We start from the raw sequence: 18,085 nt of genomic DNA on the forward strand, positions 1-18,085 counted from the left end.
GGCGCAGGACTTTACAATGTGACGCATCTCCCAGATGCGTCACGTTGTAAGTACCCCGCACCATTGCGCAGGATTTGCGCCACCGCTGCGTCACAAAAGTGACGCAACGGCGGCGTAAATGAGGCGCAAAGGGCTTGTAAATCTGCCCCTTAGTTTTGATATATGTACATATCACAGATACATTGAAGAAATGAAATTGTTAAAAATTATTTAGTTTAAAGGGAAATCCATTTTAAATCATTTAATTTGCTAAAAATAATTTTGTTTAAAAAGAAATACATTTGAAATCATTTAATTATGAAAATTAAATATTTATAAATATTAGTTTTGAAGAAAATGAATTAGGAAATTAAGATGTAAATTAAATAATTGTAATCTGTAAAAAAAATAATTAAAATTCATGTAAAATTAATATTATTCAAACAAAAAAATGCAACGAATTTCTTTTATGGACATTTTTAAAGATAATTAATTTGAACATTTTAAATAGTTACAATATATATCAATATATATGTAAATAGTTAGAAGTTTACATTATTAAAACACATATTGAAAGCCCTGCATTGGTTACTGGTAGCCAGAAGATCCACGTTCAAGCTGCTTTGTATCACCCACAAAGCCATACAGGGAATGGGACCGCTCTTCATCGGGAATAAAATCACCAAACACATGCATCATAGGAATCTCTGCTCTAGAGTGGCACCTCACCTCAAAATCCCAAGATACAAGAAAAAAAACATGGGTGGCACATCCTTCTCTGTTCAAGCAGCCAAAATATGGAATTCTTTACACCCCAACATAAGATCCATCGACAACCACCTTATCTTCAGAAACCTACTTCATAATTAGCTCTTCCCATAAGCACCTTACGTAAACAGAAATATACAGCATATCCCTCTGTATATAAGCATTTATTTATACTATAGATACGTACCTATAGATGTGTATTGCTTTGTATAAACATGTAGAAAAATTATGTTTAAAAATAAAGAAATATATAAATTAAGTACAACACTTGAAAAACAGAGCTTATCTAATGCATCTTTAATCTACTTATACTTGCTTCCTTTATGCATCTATATACCTTCCATGTACTTGGATCTATATATTTATTACTTTCCTAAAAAAAAAACCACATATTATATGCACTACTCTATTTCTCACCCTATACCTCTATCAATATCTTTAATCTACATATACTTACTTCCTTTATGCATCTATAAACTTTCCATGTACTTATGGATTCATATATTTATTACTTTCTTCTAATTCAGCATATCCAATGCACTACAATATTTCTCACCCTATACCTCTCTCAATATATCTTCTACCTCAACTCTCTGACTCATCTCAAACCTCTTTCTACTACTCTTTCCAATGCACTAGCCTATTTCTCACCCTATATCTCTATCAATATATCCATGACCTCCACTCTTTCAATCATCCCAAACCCCATACCACTACTAAGATTCCCAAAATATCCCTTTCTAGTCTCTCCCCTACTCTACCCCTCCTTGCACTACCTGACACCTCTTTTACAAACTGATCCCCCAAAACATGCCTTTCGAAACTCTTCCCTCTGACTCTTCCCCTCCACATCCCTTTTTACCCATCCCAAGCCTCCCACTACTGCTAGGACCTCCAAACAAAAATAAAGAAAAACGACTAAATCCTTCACTCTTTTATCCCTCCAATATCCTTTTTAATCCAAATAAAAGACTAACATGTCCAATTCTCAAATTTCATATTTCACTATACTAATTCACCACTAATCCTTTATGGGTTCTAGAGTAGCATGCTACTCGCCAAGAAAGTCCTTCAACACCCGATTAGGGGTAACAAGCTCTATATAAATGCAAACCTTTTTTCCCTCTTCTATCCCTCTGCTATCCTTCTCAATCCAAATAACTGACTTATCCACCACTCAAATTACTTTCATATTTCACTATACTAATTCACCACTAATCCTCATGGGTTCCGGAGTAGCATGCTACTCGCTGTAAAAAGAGCTTTAACACCCCATCAGGGGTAACAAGCGCTATATAAATGCAAACCTTTTTCCCTCTTGTATCCCTCCGCTATCCTTCTGAGTCCAAATAACTGACTAACCTATCCACCACCCAAATTACTTTCATATTTCACTATACTAACTCAACACCAATCCTTTATGGGTTCCGGCGTAGCGTACTACTCGCCGAAAAAGCGATTCAAAGCCTCATCAGGGGTAGTAAGCGCTATGTGAATGCAATTACAATACAATACAATATCTGTATAGGGCACTAGTACGCATTTATATATAACAGAGGAAAAATAAAAAAATAATAAAGCAGTTGACCACCCCCAATTTGCTCCCCCCACCCGCCCCTCCGTGTACCTTCTTTCCTCTTTTGCCCGTGTGCTTGCACTTACCTGTCCTCCCTCATCCTTCTTGCTTGCCCTTTCCCCTGTCTGTTGCATGCCACTCCTCACTGTCTGTTGCTTGCCCTCACCCGCCATCATGAGTGCAGAGAGAGCGGCTAGTTTTAACATACTCTGCCTACAATGCTTTAAAATTGATGCGGAGTGACACTGTATTGATCATTGGGATAATTGCTGCCACCTTCTACAGCAGAGAAGAAACACAGGTCCCATTCTGAAAAATCATTATCTCAAGAAACGAAGGAACAAGTCACTATGGCGCGGAGGAGGTGTGGGACAAGCTGGCAAGGGGAAAGCCCTGAGGTGCACAGAGCGGGACCGTCGGCTCTCAGAGCCTGCAGATATTGATTGTGACGGGTGTCACCATCTCATGCGGTGTTGTAGGTTGTGAGGACTCAAGCAGAACCTTTTATTTCATTGCTTGGAATGTGCTATATGATAACATGAAATATAACTTTTGCACTATACAATAAATGGGTGAAAGCACATTTTGTGGTGCACTGTTTCAAAATACATACTCATTGGGCCACTTTCATTTTAATCGAATGGCACACGGCACCGTTTTGTTACACGTTTTTACATTGTAAACCGTGCACTTCACCCCTCCGCCATGACTAGGGTTGTCACCTTTCCGAGAGAAAAATACTGTCCATTAGTTGTTGTTTTAAGAGTCTGCAAAGGCCCGGGCATCATTCTGAACAGGAATGTAAACAAAATTGTATGTATTCATTAGTAACATGACTTTTTCTGTCTTTGTTTATTTTAATTATTAGTCTTGGATCATTAACTCAGCTCTAGAACACATTTAAAAGTGCTTTCTGGAGAGGGGATCCAAACGCTCGAAAAGAGAATAGGAAGAATCGAAGAATTGCCTAGGAGAGTGAACATGCAGGGGAGTGTTACCACTGTTATGTTAAGAACTAGGAACCAGATAGCTCTCTTCTCTTTTTTTTCTTTTTAAAGGTTAAATGGGTGATACACGAGGATACGTATTGCTTCCATTAACATCTGTGGCCTGAACAATCCTAGAAAAAATCAAGAGTGGCAATAAGAATACGGGTCTTGAAGGCAGATATTGTTTGTTTACACACACGCATTGAAGCTTCACAAAGGAATGTTTTAAGCTCTATGGGATAAAACCTTATTGATGCAAACTCACAAGGGTCAAGTTTGGGGGGGTTGCAATTCTGGCCAAAGGCAATTGGTTGAAGTTCACACATGTGGCCGTAGATACGCAGGGTCAATGGGTTGTGGGAATCTGTCATACTGTTAGCAGAGAAAAATTTACCCTCTGCACAGTTTATGGTAGTATCCTGGATAGTCCTTTTGTTATTGACGAAATATCCCGGGAATTGATACTTCAGCCCCTACCCAAAATTTTGTGCGGGACTTGAATATCAATCTCCCAAGTGATTGGAATGTAGTGGCACAGTTTCCATACACAGGTCTAGAAGGGCTGTCTAAAGAACACGGCCTTTTTAATGTCTAGGCTAAATTGAAATCAGCAGAGCATGGTGCCACGTATTTTTCTGCTCCACACTCTACACATGCTTGTCTGGATTATTTCCTGGTCTAAAATCAGCTCCTTGCGGCCTGTAAAATCGAGCGATACCCGCAGTTCCTTTCGGATCATAATCCATTGGTACTACAAATCCAAGGAATGGGGGTAAAATTAGAAATGCATGGAACTTTGAACGTGCTCTTCTCGCTAATGAAGAATATCGTCCATACATAAGCAAGTGGATCCCAAAATATTTTAAAGAATATGTGGGTTGTGCCCCATTGAGTATACTCTGGGATACTTTTAAGGCCTACCTAAGGGATGAGACACTTAGATTTTCACTGAATAAGGCAAAGATAGAGAGGCAAAACGTGCAGACCAAACAAGATAGCTTAGCCGCCGTGGAGGAGAATCTGAGTAGAGTTCAGCAAGGAGGGGATGCGAAAGAAGTCCAGGTTGGGGTAATAATAGTCAGGGCTGCAATAGATGCAACTTTTGCATATAAAGCAGCAGAGAAATATACAGCCTGGAAGGAAAGAACATACAAATGTAGCGAACATGTTGGGCACCATTTGGTGGTCAGAGCAAGGCAGGAAAATGTGAATAGTGAGATACGAGAGATTTGTGACCCTAACCTAGGGTTAGTCTCAGATTCTAATAAAATCAGAAGTGCTTTTCAAACTTATTATCAAGCCCTTTATACCGAAGATATCAGGAGTAGATTGCCACATGTACAGGAATTTCTTCAAACCGAGTTACAAATAAATTGTCCATCACTGAAGGGGAGTCCCTTGAAGGAGGATTATTATGGGAGGAGATTCTTCTTGCTGTTTCCAGTCTACCCTCCGGCAAAGCGACAGGAGTGGATTCTATCCCCTCTGAACTTTATAGCATATTTGCCCCCAATTTAAAAATCACCTGACTGCACTATTTAATCAAATATACGACGGCGCTACTCCCTTCCCCTCGTGGTCTGTTGTTAAAATTGTAGTCTTTCTAAAAAAGATCATATCGGCCGATAACACTAATAAACAGTGATTCGAAAATATATTGTAATGTGTTGGCCATGAGATTAGCCCAGGTCATAGCATAATTGGTGGTAAATGAACAACACAAGTTTATTAAGGGGAGGGATACAACAGACCATATTTGACGTGTCACTTCACTTTTTGATGCAGTACAAGTGTCAGGAGATCCTATGGCTTTAATTTTATTAGACACTAAAAAAGCATCTGATATGGTCTCCTGGCACTTTCTTTGGAAGGTTATGCAAGCAAGGGGCTGCAACCTATGATTTATTCAGGGTGTAAAAGCTTTATATTTTAACCCGGTAGCAAATGTCTCCATCTCAGGGGGCATGACAGAACCGGTGACGATTACTCGTGGAACACGGCAGGGCTGTCCCTGCTCTCTACTTTTGTTCACCCTATATATCGGAAGGATCATCCAGAATACAGTGATCCCCCCAATAATCCTTCAGGGATTTGATAGTAAAATGTTAGCGTATGTGGACGACATCGCAGTAGTAGCTCCCAATCCGGAAATAGCCATTAAAGCAATAGAGAAAGTAGCATCCCTCTTTGGGACCATCTCTGGCTTCTCTCTGAATAAAGAAAAACCCAACTCATTATCAACAATAAAATTGTATGGGCAGATAAAAGAGTGATCAGTCAACCAATATATCTAGGTTTCTGCATATCCTCTAATGTTCAGAAAATCATAAATTTAAACCTAAAGCCTTTGTTAGCTAAAACTAAGAAAGATCTATTTAGGCTGAATAATTTACATCTTACTATGATTGGCAATCTTTTAAAAATGATCTTTTTTCCAAAAATCTTATATTTTTTTAGATTGATCCCTTTGGAGTTCTCAATCAATTGGCTTAAAGCGTTTGAATCTATTTTTTCAAGATTTTGATGGGCCTACACCAAACCTAGGAGAGCATTGAGGTATTTGTCACTTCCAAAAGAAAGAGGAAGGTGGGCGCTTCCGAATCTTAAACTATATTACTGGGATATGTTGTTGCAATATAGCCGTATTTTAGTGATGGAACCTCCATCGATCAAATCCCCACAAACTACTCCCACTATATATGAACTGATAATAGGACAAGAAGCAAGGGGATGTCTTTGGAGGCAAGTAGAACCAAGTTACTATGAAACAAAAGTACAGGTTAAGTGCCTCCTGGGAGCTTTTAAGGCATGGTCAGCAATGCGGAAGCTGCTGGGCCTAGGGAGACTGAATTATCATACCCCGAGTCAGAACATTTTGACCTATCCCGATAGTTTTAGGGATGGTTACATACAGAATTGGTTAGTGGCCGGTATAGACAAATTTGGTGTTTTTTTTCTCCCCATGGTCTGGTTACGTTTGATGAGCTGAAGGCAGAGTTCGCCATTGACAACAAGGAATTTTTTGAACTCCTACAAATAAGGGACTTTTTACAGCACAAAGGGGGTGGACCTATTGGTTTTGACAAGAAAGAGTTGGTGAAAATTTTACGGGCACAGGCCAATATACGGATTGGGTCATTATATCAACTATTAAATAATTAAATTAAGGATGACCTTGATACAATCTCCCAAAAATGGCAAGAGAAGATGGTAATATCAGAAGATCTCTCAAAAGCCCTCTGTATTTCCCATACCGTTTTAATGTCTATTAATTTTATAAGACTTACTTTTTGTTATATTATACGCCAGCGAGAATTGCGAAATGGGGCACAGGCCGTGGGACAAGCTGTCTGCGTTGTGCATCGTCTTGTGCCGATATAGTCCATATGTTTGCCACTTGCACTTTTTAAGTCCACTCAAAAATGAAATTCAAGATTTTTCACTTAGTAAATTAAACGTAGAAGTTTTACTGACCCCAATATTGATTCTATTTGGATTATCTGAGGAGGGACAAGTGCAGGATATAGAACCGTTCCTTATGGTTGCAATGGCAATTGTAAGACTGCCAATTGCCTCGGTATACTCGATCCACAACCTCCACGGTTTCAGGTGTGGCTGGCTCGTCTACTTGCAGTTTTTAATCTTGAGAAAGCGATTTATGTTAGAAAAGGTCTTAAACGGATGAAAAAAGGGTTGGTAATCTGGGACTGGGACCCTTTAGCAAGGTGGGGAATCTAAGCTAATACCTTTTATCGATTGTATTGTTTGGTAATGCTTTTAACAACTTTCCTTGTTGTTGCACCTGTACTTTAAAAAATGTCTGACTTCTAGCTTTTATGGATTTCTTAAACATATGTGGTATATTTATTCTCATTTCAATAGTTATGGATTGCATTATCTTTGACTTTATGATATTCTCCGAGCGTGGGGGTGGGGATGGAGGGGGTAAAAGAGAATCTGTCTTGTATTGGTTGAATATGGTTGAAAATGTGCAATAAAATAAAAATTTAAATAAAAAGTGCTTTCAATTTATATTTGCTGTTTGAAGCTTGTACAGATAAGGGCTAAAAATATCTCGGCTTTTGGTGATTTTGCTTATTTTTGTACCTGCCTGGACAACATAATACCGGTGGTGTCGGTAGATATCCAGTCAAGTGGAAACCCTAGCCATTACTTGACCTTCCCTATACACTTTCACAGTTTGTCTAGAAGCTCTTACATTGCACCTTAAGTGGCTGCTCTGGCCGCTATCCTGTTTCTTTGTGGTTAGCATAGATATGTGGTGGGGGCAAGGGGACACACTGCCTTTACTGTAGGTTTCTGAAATACAGAATTCGTAATGGTATTGCACTAGCACTATCCTTCTACTCTCATTCCTTGGAATCCACTACTTGAAAAGACACTTTTAAGTAGGCATTCTCTATAAACCATGTAGTCGTACAAAAAACACTTGGTCTGTGTTTTTACTTGGTTTGCAGTGGCATCTAAACCAAGTGTCACTATTGGGTAATGTGTCAATGGCCTTCAAAGCCCTTACTTGTGAAGTAAGTCATTTCACAAGCTAATTTATGTTTTACAAGGTGGCACTAATTGGCTTGACCCAGGTTACACGTGAGCGCTGCTCTCATGTTTGCATGTGATCTTTGCTTGCAAAGGTTCATGACCACGGTATTACAGACTTTTTTGCAACAATGTCTGAGATTTGTTGGGTGCAGCCCTCCGACAAAGAAGTACACCTCTCGCTAGTCGCGGCAACATGTTTCACGACTATGGAGTACTTTATAGAAGTACCGTCGTTAACATCATCCTACCTATTTAAAAAGCATGTATGATTAACGATGGCGCTTTCACCAGTTGTACTTTTCATCTCGCAGAATGCTTCCCATTGTTCTTCACTGGCCAATGTGAGTGAATATAGTGGATTTGAAGTAACTAGGACATATTTCCACACCCACACATTTAAACAATATCACTACTAAGGGTGTGCAAAGTTCACCTAATTTCCTTTCACATATTAGTGCAAAATGTCTGCTAAAATGTTTACCCAAAATTGCATGTAATTTAGCCATGCAGCAGATGTGGAGGATGCTGTATGGCATGGCTAAAAACTATTGGCAGAGCCAATAGGTCCCAAAGGCGAGACATTTTGTCTTTGCTAATGCTTGTTTTTTTACACGTTATCTGATTCCTGTTGTTTAGTGGTAACCTCAGGATGCTGGGAGATGTTGTCTGTTACTTAAAAATGCTTGCGGGTTGTGTAAAGAACAATTGTGATTGATGCAGCATTGGATGAACAGTTAAACTTGTGCAGCAGTCATAGTTCATGATTTGATTTGTAGTTGGAGGTCACCAGCTGCTGTGGTGAGAACATTATTACTTCATTGTGTCAGTTCATTCACCATTATGCGACTCATGTTGCTTACTGGGTGCCCCGCAGCTCCGGGAGATGTAGTTCGTCACTTCTCACTGATTGCCAAGGTGTATTCTGTTGATTTGAATCTGAGGTTTTGACCTCTGATGATGATTTGTGGTATAGTTTGCCCCACACATGGGTTATCATACTGTCTCTATTTTTGTTCTTCGGGTTCCTGGGCAGATTATATTTATCTGTTATCGCTTGTTTTTTTCCGCTGATGAAAATTCATGTTGCTCTTGTGCACAGGTACTGATTATTTTGAACCGTACCAACCATTATTAGTCGAGGCCAAATTCATGGAATCACACCAAGTGAATGGAAGAAAATGTGGAGTCAGTAGCAAAAGGGCTGTGCTGCTCCCATCCTCGGTACACCTCCAGGGAGAGAATTACTAACCATATTTTGAAACACTGAAATACCTTCATTACATTTCATTAGAATCCATGCTTACATCCAAATTTTCTATATAAGTAACCATACTACAGTTATTGTTTCAGATATAAAAGTGTTTTTCAACTATATATATATATATGTCTTTACTGGAGCTAGGTCTGTCTTTTTGTCCTACTACTAACTTGGATTACTCACGTGCTCACATTGATATGTTACACTTTACTAGGAAAATGAAATTGTTGGAAATTCATGATCTTAAAGGAACAAGAGGTGCAATATGGGGTACTGAGCCTACCCCTACTCCCACTGACATGACTTCAAATCTATTATCCATTGGAGATATTGAGGGAGAAAGGGTTTGGGTCTCTGAAAGGAAACTTCTCTGCAATTTGGATTTGGAAATTGATAAGCGAAGTCGGAGTGACTTTAAATCAAAATCCAGGTTTAACCCAGCTACTCCACATGATAACATTGACACCTTAAATGAGGAAGTTGTGCGTGACCTCATGAAGTTGGGGGCCAATAATGTCAATTGTTTTGCAGAAAATTTAACGAAAGACCAACAAGCAGCTTTGGATTCCTTGAAAAAAGCAACTTCCTTTGTCATTAAACCATCCAACAAAGGGGGAAACGTGGGATTTGAGGAAGTATACAGAAGAAGCTAAAAGACAACTGGACTTTTCAGGAAGCTATATGAAAACTAATGCTTTGCAATATGGTCTCACTCTTGATGGGTTTGATAATATGCTTTTGAACTAGCATCAGAGGGGCATTTTAAACCAGGATGAATTGTTATATTTTACAGTGAAGAAACCAATGATTTTATATTTTGCCCAAAGTTCACAAACACAGCACTAATCCACCAGGTAGGCCCATCATATCGGCAAATGGCAGCCTTTAGAGAATACTTCTATTTATCTGGACCATTTTTTATTCCCGTATGTGTATAGCCTTCCATCATACTGCCGTGACAGCATGGATTTAATTTCCAAAGTTGCAGATATCCCATGGAAATCCAGCTACATTTTTGCCACAGTGGATGTGGTCTCCCTTTGCACCAGCATTTAACATGAACTAGGTTTGAAAGCATGTAGGCACTTTTTCAACAATAGACCAATAGCATCATATGACCACACCCTAGTTCTCCCTGAGATGCTCCAGTTTTTTCTTGAGCATAACTACTTTCTGTTTGGCAACCAATGGTATAAACAGCTGACCGGGCCTGCCATGGGCAGCTGCTTCGCTCTCAGTTATGCCTGCATGTTTATGGGCTGGTGGGAATCTGAACACATCTAGTCAGAGAGGTTTGAAGTTTGAGGAATACACTCAACAGCCAGTACTGTGGATGCAATATATAGATTAAATTGTTCTGATTTGGGACAGTCCACAAAGGAAAGTTGGATGAATTCTTGGAAAAAATGTCTGAGAATGATTACAATCTCAAGTTCACCAGTAAAACTGATGTGAACAGAATAGGTTTCTTGGATATACTGATAGAAGTTCAGGATGAAACCATACAGTTATATAGGAAGGCAACTGAAGGAAACAGCACCCTGCATGCCAGTAGTCATCATCCCTCTAAACTCAAATGGAGTATCCCCTATGGGGAACTGCTGAGAGCGAAGAGAAATTGCAGTACATTAGAAGCATACACCACAGAGGAGAAAAAGATGGTGGAGGGATTCCAATTGAGAGGATACACACACAAGGTGGTTGAAACTGCCAGATTAAAAGTGAGTGAAACAAACAGGGATAGTCTTCTCAAACCCAAATCACAGAGAGGCAAAAAACAGGCAATTTGTCAGATTACAACGTTTAACACTAATTCTGCAGCTGTCCAGACCATAATAAAGAAACGTTGGCACTTGGTAAGATTGGACCCTACGATTGGGAAGTTGGTCAGTCCAAGTTCTCACATAACGTATCGTAGGTGCAATTCACTGAAGGATATTTTGGTACACACTTTTGATGAACCAGGGTGCACACAAGGCGGGGCGTGGCTCAGGGAACGTCTAGGCTTCCACAAGTGTGGAAAATTCAAAGCATGTACACAGTACTAATGTGAAAATGGTGTCTTTACCCAGTAGGAAGAAACATAAGATCAGACAATTCATTAATTGTAATAGTGATTTTGTGGTGTATGTTTTGGTGTGTGTCTGTGGTTTGCGGTATGTTGGCAGCACCCTTTTTCCTGTGAAGAAGAGGGTGTTGGATCATCTTAGGGACATCAGGAACAATGATGTGACGTATCCCATGGCCAGACATGGTAATACTTTGCATGCTCCTAACACTACTGAAGGTCTCAAGATTTCCTTTTGTGGCATTGACAGGATCCCTGCAAGAACGAGAGGTGGAGATAGAGAACAAGCCCTAAGAAGACTAGAAACCCAGTATATCATTTGTCTCAACAGTAAACATCCCGGTATCCTCAATCAGGATGAGGAGCTCTCTGAACATTTGGGCTGAGACATCAATTGGCTCCTGCCATTGAACCCATCTGTTTAATTATATACCTACCCTTGTTCACCCTTCTTTTCCTCCTGCCACGCTTCCCCTCCTCCTTAGTCTACAGCAAAAGTTTCTCTCCCTTCCCTCCCGTCTTGTCCAGTTCATTTGTTTCAATTAGACAGAATTCCTTTAATTATCTGCGAGGGAAAAGGTATTTGGCTATGATTGCTTTGGTGTTCCCCCCAGAGTACAACCTATTCAGTGTTAAGTACTTCAAATTTCGGCAGTTTCCCTGCTTAATAGCCCATGGTATGTACTTGATGACAATTTTTGTGGTTTTTTTCTGTGAAAAGTGAGTCTCTATAGAGCAGTGGACATTGAGTCGGTTGATTTCTATTATGTTTTTCCTTGGCATGCTCAATACATCTGTATTTTACGGTCACTTGACCTGGAAGAATTCTATGTCTACTTGAAATTTAAATAGGTATTTGGAGCAGCCAACTTTGGACTGAGCTTTTATTAGTCACTTGACTTGCTTGTATAGTACCAATATGGGCCTTGCGCAGATTGCACTACAATTTTTTCGTATTTATTCCCTGATGCATTTACATTTTTCTTTTTTCTCTCATATGTATTTATATATTTTTCTTTTTTCACAAAATTGATCTGTTTGTGTCATAGTCTGTTTTCTTGACTTAAATCCATGCAGGCATTGAATTGCAGAAGTCTTTTTCCTATGTTTGTGCACAATGGTGACTGTTTTTCTAGAGTAAATAGGGCACAATTTTACACTGGTCAGAGGGGAGGGGAGAGAGGATAAGAGTTGAAAGGACAACGTATTATGAAAATACACAAAATTATTTCATTTCATTTCATTTGTAGATAATCTAGACAATTTTAATTCTATCCGATATTAAGCAGCGGGAGGTTAAAATTCAATTCAACTAAGACCTATAAGATCCAAATTTTCTTTCTAGACTACACCAAGGATTCCTAGGTTGTAAATCTAATATAAAGAGTAAAGTGACAAGTGCTTGATGTAAAGTACATTCAAACATATGGAAATTAAAGTGACAAGTGCCTGGTGCAAAAATGCATTTGTGCAAATTTAGCGTTCCAAAAATCTATTTTCAAAAGAATTTTTTCTTTTCCAAAATCAACAGAAAATTTCACAAAAAAATATTGCAGATATATTGTGCAAAGTCGCAATTCCAAAAATGTCTCTCTACATAGTGTCTAATACTTCTAAAATAGAATTTCGTATATATTCAACCCATATTCCATTGGGGAGTCTCAACGATGGTCTTAATTGTTCCTGTTGAATCCATGATTTTACACCTCCCAAACTCTACATCGATCTTTAATTTTCTCTTTTGTCTCCAAATCTTCTCTTTTATTGCATGTTTACTTTTACAGTTTTTTCCTCTCCATCCCTCACCCATAATATTAACTTAAAATTATTATTCCTCTATGAGTGGATCTAAACCTCTATTTGGTAGATTGTCCGAAAATCTCATGAGGGACTTTCATCAAAGTGTTTTTTCTGCGTTTGTTAATTTATCGTTATTAAGTTCGCACTATAAATTGATCTTACTTGTTTTTATAAGTGAACGTGCAATTCAGCATCCAAGTTGTGCCCAAATGGTTTTTCTGTGCCTTAAGTTAAAATTAACCTTGATTCAGCTCTTCTGAGGTCGAGGGTTTTGTCCCCTCCTCTTTCATTCTGTTTAACCATTTTCACTCCAAAATATTTCAGTTCTTTGATATTTCCTGAAGGTTTCTCTGAGAAGTGTTTTGCCATTGGGTAAGATATATCTTTATTTTTGATTGCTCTTAGATGCTGTAATATACGCAGTTTCAATTTGTTGATGGTGCTCCCAACAAATAATTTTTTACACGGACATTCTAAAACATATACCACGTATTTGGATTCACACGTGATATGTTTAATAATCCTTTCCCTCTTTCCATTCTGCAATTGATATGTTTGTGTGTTATATCCATGATCACAGGCCTTGCATTTGGAACATTTCCAAAAACCAGGAGTTGATAACCATGTTCCTTTTTCTTTTTTGATTGTTTCCAGGTGACTGTGTGTTAGAAGGTCAACCAATGAGGCTGTCTTTCTGTACGTTATTTTTGGAGTTGATGGCAACTTCCGTTTTAATGACTCATCCAGCATTTTTTATGATGTTTCTGAGGCACTTGTTTTCCACATTAAAATCTAGAATAATGCAGGTTGAATCATCATTTTCCAGTTGTTCATGGTCTTCCAATAATTCTGATCTTGTCTTTCTCATTACTTTATTTTTGGATGTTTCAATGATGTCCAATGGATAGCCCCTTGCCAGAAATCTAGTGCCAGTTTCATCTAGATTTTGTTCAATATCTATGGTTTCTGAACAGTTCCTCTTAACGCGGAGCATCTCTCCATATGGAATACTCCATTTCAGATGTTGTGGGTGTCCGCTGTTTGTATGGAGGATACTGTTCGTGGCAGTCGGTTTCCTATGGATTCTAGTACAGAGTTTGTGTTTTTGTACAAATACTTCTACATCCAGATAAGTAACTTGTGTTCAACTGCAAGTGGATGTGAAAGATAGATTATATTCATTCTGGTCCAAGCTCCGGTTGAATTCTTCAAGGCTTGGCAGATCTCCTTCCCAGATTACGAATAAATCGTCGCTATATCTCATCCACGACTTGATATTCGACTTGTACCTGCTCTGTAAGATCACTTCCTCCCATACTGCCATAAAAAGATTTGCATATGTCGGAGCAAATGACTTCCCCGTTGCTGTGCCTTGTCTTTGGAGAAATGTCTCACCGTTAAAAAGAAAACAATTATGCGTTAGGCACTGATCCAACATGTCAATGATCATTTCGGGGTGTTCCAAAAAACTCAAAGATCTTGTCTTCAGGAACCTCCTTCCTGCTGTTAGACCATCTTTATGGAGGATTGATGTATATAACGAGGTCACATCAATCGTGACCATAGTTAGATTGTTGTTCCAATTGATGTTTCGCAGTCTATTGAGGAAGGCCGTTATATCCTTTACGTATGAAGGGAGAGAAGTCACATATTCCATCAAGAACACATCAATATAGTGAGAGGTTTTTTCATATAGAGAGCCCATGGAGCTGACTATTGGTCTTCCTGGGGATTAGTGAGTGACTTATGTACTTTAGGTAGAAAGTATATAGTCGCTGTCACTGGGTTTTCAACCTTAAGGTACATGTATTCCTCAAAGTTGATCAGTCCCCTTTCTTTCCAGGCTAACAATCGTGAGTGGTATTCCATGGTCCATTGTTCCATTGGGGTTTTCTCCAATATTTGATAGTGTTCTTGGTTCCTCAATTGCCTGTATGCCTCAGAGATATATTGTTCTTGGTCTTGTAAAACAATATTACCGCCTTTGTCGGCAGCTTTTATGACAATTTCTGAGTTATCCCTTAGGTCCTTTAACGCCTTTTGTTCTTTTGGTGTGAGGTTCCATGATTGTTTATTGTTTCTCTTCTTTACGGATAGTTTATTGATCTCTTCTACCACAATCTCATGGAACAAATCAACTTTTTTCCCTGGGGGTAACTGTGGACAAAATTTCGACTGAGATTTTAATCCACTATCTCCACCTAGATGTGTGTTAATGCCTTCTCTCTGACATACTGCGATATCATCATCTCTTCTTGTGGTGGAGTTTAAGCCATTCTCTAGAGTGTTAGTCCCTAGGTTAGACAGAGTTCTTAAGGTTAGTAAATCATTTTGGTTCAGGGGGGAAATTTCCGTGGGTCTTGGACGGACTCCCCCTGTGGCGGCAGGTTTTTCTTCAAAGTATTTCTTCAATTTTGCTCTGTGACAAAATTTATATAGGTTGATGCAAAAGTTTGGTATGTCCATGGTGGAGGTTGGACAGAAGGTCAGTCCCTTATTGGGAAGACTAATATGATCTTCATTGAAAATTATACTGGAGATGTTTATTACCAGATCTTTATGGAAAGACATCTTTTTTAATTTTGCTTTTTCTTGTCTTTGTTTCTTTTAGGCCTTGCTCCTTCTTTTGCTGCGTCTGGTTGGGGTGGGTTTTGGCGCCTTCCCCTTCCCCACGTATATATGAATGGACCTTTGCCACTGCAATCGTTCAGATGAATTGACGAAGCAGACCCAATATCGGTGCAAGTTGTTTATTGTAAACCCGTTTTGTCCGCCATGACGATATATATACATCAGTTGCCACTAAGTAGTTATAGTTAGAACCTAGGTTCCATAGGAAAAGCATTTTTGTTTTGCTAATAACTTTGGCGCCGTTTGATGAATCTTCGCGGAAATTTCAAAACAAATTTGGAGTCAATTCAGCTGCTGTCTTGAAAGTTGAAAGTTTTGGGTTGATTCATCAAGTGAGGTTGGAGAAAAAGAGGCGCCTCAAAACACATTTTCCCCATGTTAATTCTCATAGGGTTTTTGAACAAGACTACAGTCTGAACTACTGAACAGAATTACACCAAATTTGGCAGTAGGCTTGATCTTGGTCCAGAGTAGTGCCTTTTGGTAGTTTAGTGTAAATCCGTTCAGTAGTTTTAGAGATATTAATTGAAATCCAAATTTGAATATCTAGGGGCACAGAACCCGAAGGTCCCCGTGCTGTAATCCGATGTTGACAGCCATCTTGGGACTCATCTTCAGCCGAAGTCCCCCAAAATGCTACAAATATAGAAAAGGGGGCAGGGTCAGAATACCCTACCCCTTTGATGTGATGGTGGGGTTCCAGAGGGACCCGCTGCGGTTCAAAACGTTTTGTTTTTTAGTTTTGCCACAAAATCACAGGTAGATCCACAAATTTGAGGCAAATTGAAAATCGAAAACAAGCGCAGCCACCTTTTTAAATTTTTTTTTTATAAAAGCCCCTGTGTGGGCCAGGTCCTTGGGGCATGCCTCTTTAATTAAATTAAAGGAGTGGGGTGCACGTGGTCCTCGTCCATGGGCATTGTTATGCCCCGGTGACCATCACTTCCCAGCGCTTATGATAGACCTATGTCAGGGGCGCGCAGACACCCCCATCCCCAAGGGGCTAAAAGGAAACTAAATGGGGGGTCCCCACAAAGCCCCATGGACCACCACCTCCCCAGGGCATATGTTAATTTAGAATGCAGGAGAACCTCATAGACCCCCCCTCGGGGACCACCACCTTCCCAGGGCTTTCAATTAGGGGAGAGGATGTAGCCTCACGGCTAGAGCAGTCAACCACAGACCTAACGAACTGGGTTCGAGTCTCAGCAACGACACTCAACATCCTGTGATTCTGGGCAAATCACTTAATTTTCCCGTGCCTAACAGAAATTAGTGTGTTCATCTGTAACAAAACGGGTGCTCATGTAAAGCGCTCTAATACCTGATGTCTCGGGTCTAGTTCACGCTATATAAAACTCTAAAAAATAAAATAAAAAAATGTATTAATTGGGGAGGCGCATGGACCATCCGACCCCCAGGGGCCACCATCTCCCCGGGGCTACAATTAACATTAAATAGGGGGTCCACACAGACCACTGACCCCAAGGACCATCACCTCCCTGGGGCTACAATTAACATTAAAGAGGGGGGAATATCATCCCCCTCCTGGAGCCAATTATGGCCCTGGGTATTGCCACACCCCAGGGTCCCGGGGAGCCCACCATTGGGACATAGCTGTTTGATTTTGCTTGGCGGGAGCTCACAGCTCCCACCAACAAAAGCAAACACTCCAGTTCCAGTGGTCAGGGGCTGTCAAAGTAATCCTGCCCACTGGAAGCGGAGGTTTCATCTCTTTCCCTGCCCGCAGACATGCAGACAGGGAACGAGATGAAACTTTGCTCTTGCACACAGGTAGCTGCATTTGCAGCAGTTCTCTGTGTGCAATAGCAATTTTGTCTCCCTCGGAAGGTGGGGTGTCGGCTGGGACTGAAGGGCCTTGAAGATCCCCCGCTGTCCCATTGCACACTGGGTGCACTGGGTAGGCTCCAGGGCACCAAGGAGACATGACGGGCCATTTGGGATGGGGTTTCCAGGGCCGAAATTGGCCTTGAGAGGGGGGCTCCTCCGCCCCCTCCCCTTTTGATAACATGTATTTAAAGGCTGGGCCATCTGGAATGGGGTCACCAGGGCTCAAATGGGGCCGGGAAGAGGGGCTGTGAGGATCCCCTCCCATTTTAATTACATATAGTTCAAGGCCAGTCCCCAGCAGACGGGGTGCCTGGAGCTGAGATCGGCATGGGGAGGGAGGCCATGCGGTCCCTACCCTATTGCATTATGGCTGGGTCCCAAGGGAATTTGGTCCCCAGATTCAAGTTCAGCCTGGTGATGGGGGCTGCATGGCCCTCCTTCCCTGTGAGAAACAGAGTGCAGAATTAATGAGCAGAAAAAGACAAAACAGAGGGCAGAAAAATTAATAGAAAAGGTAAAACAGAGAGAAGAAAAACAAGCAGAAAAGGTAAAACAGAACGCAGAAAAATGAGCTGATAAGGCAAAACAGAGGGAAGAAAAAC

The sequence above is a fragment of the Triturus cristatus genome, chromosome 2_1 (assembly GCF_964204655.1).
Source record: "Triturus cristatus chromosome 2_1, aTriCri1.1, whole genome shotgun sequence".
Classification (NCBI taxonomy): Eukaryota; Metazoa; Chordata; class Amphibia; order Caudata; family Salamandridae; genus Triturus; species Triturus cristatus.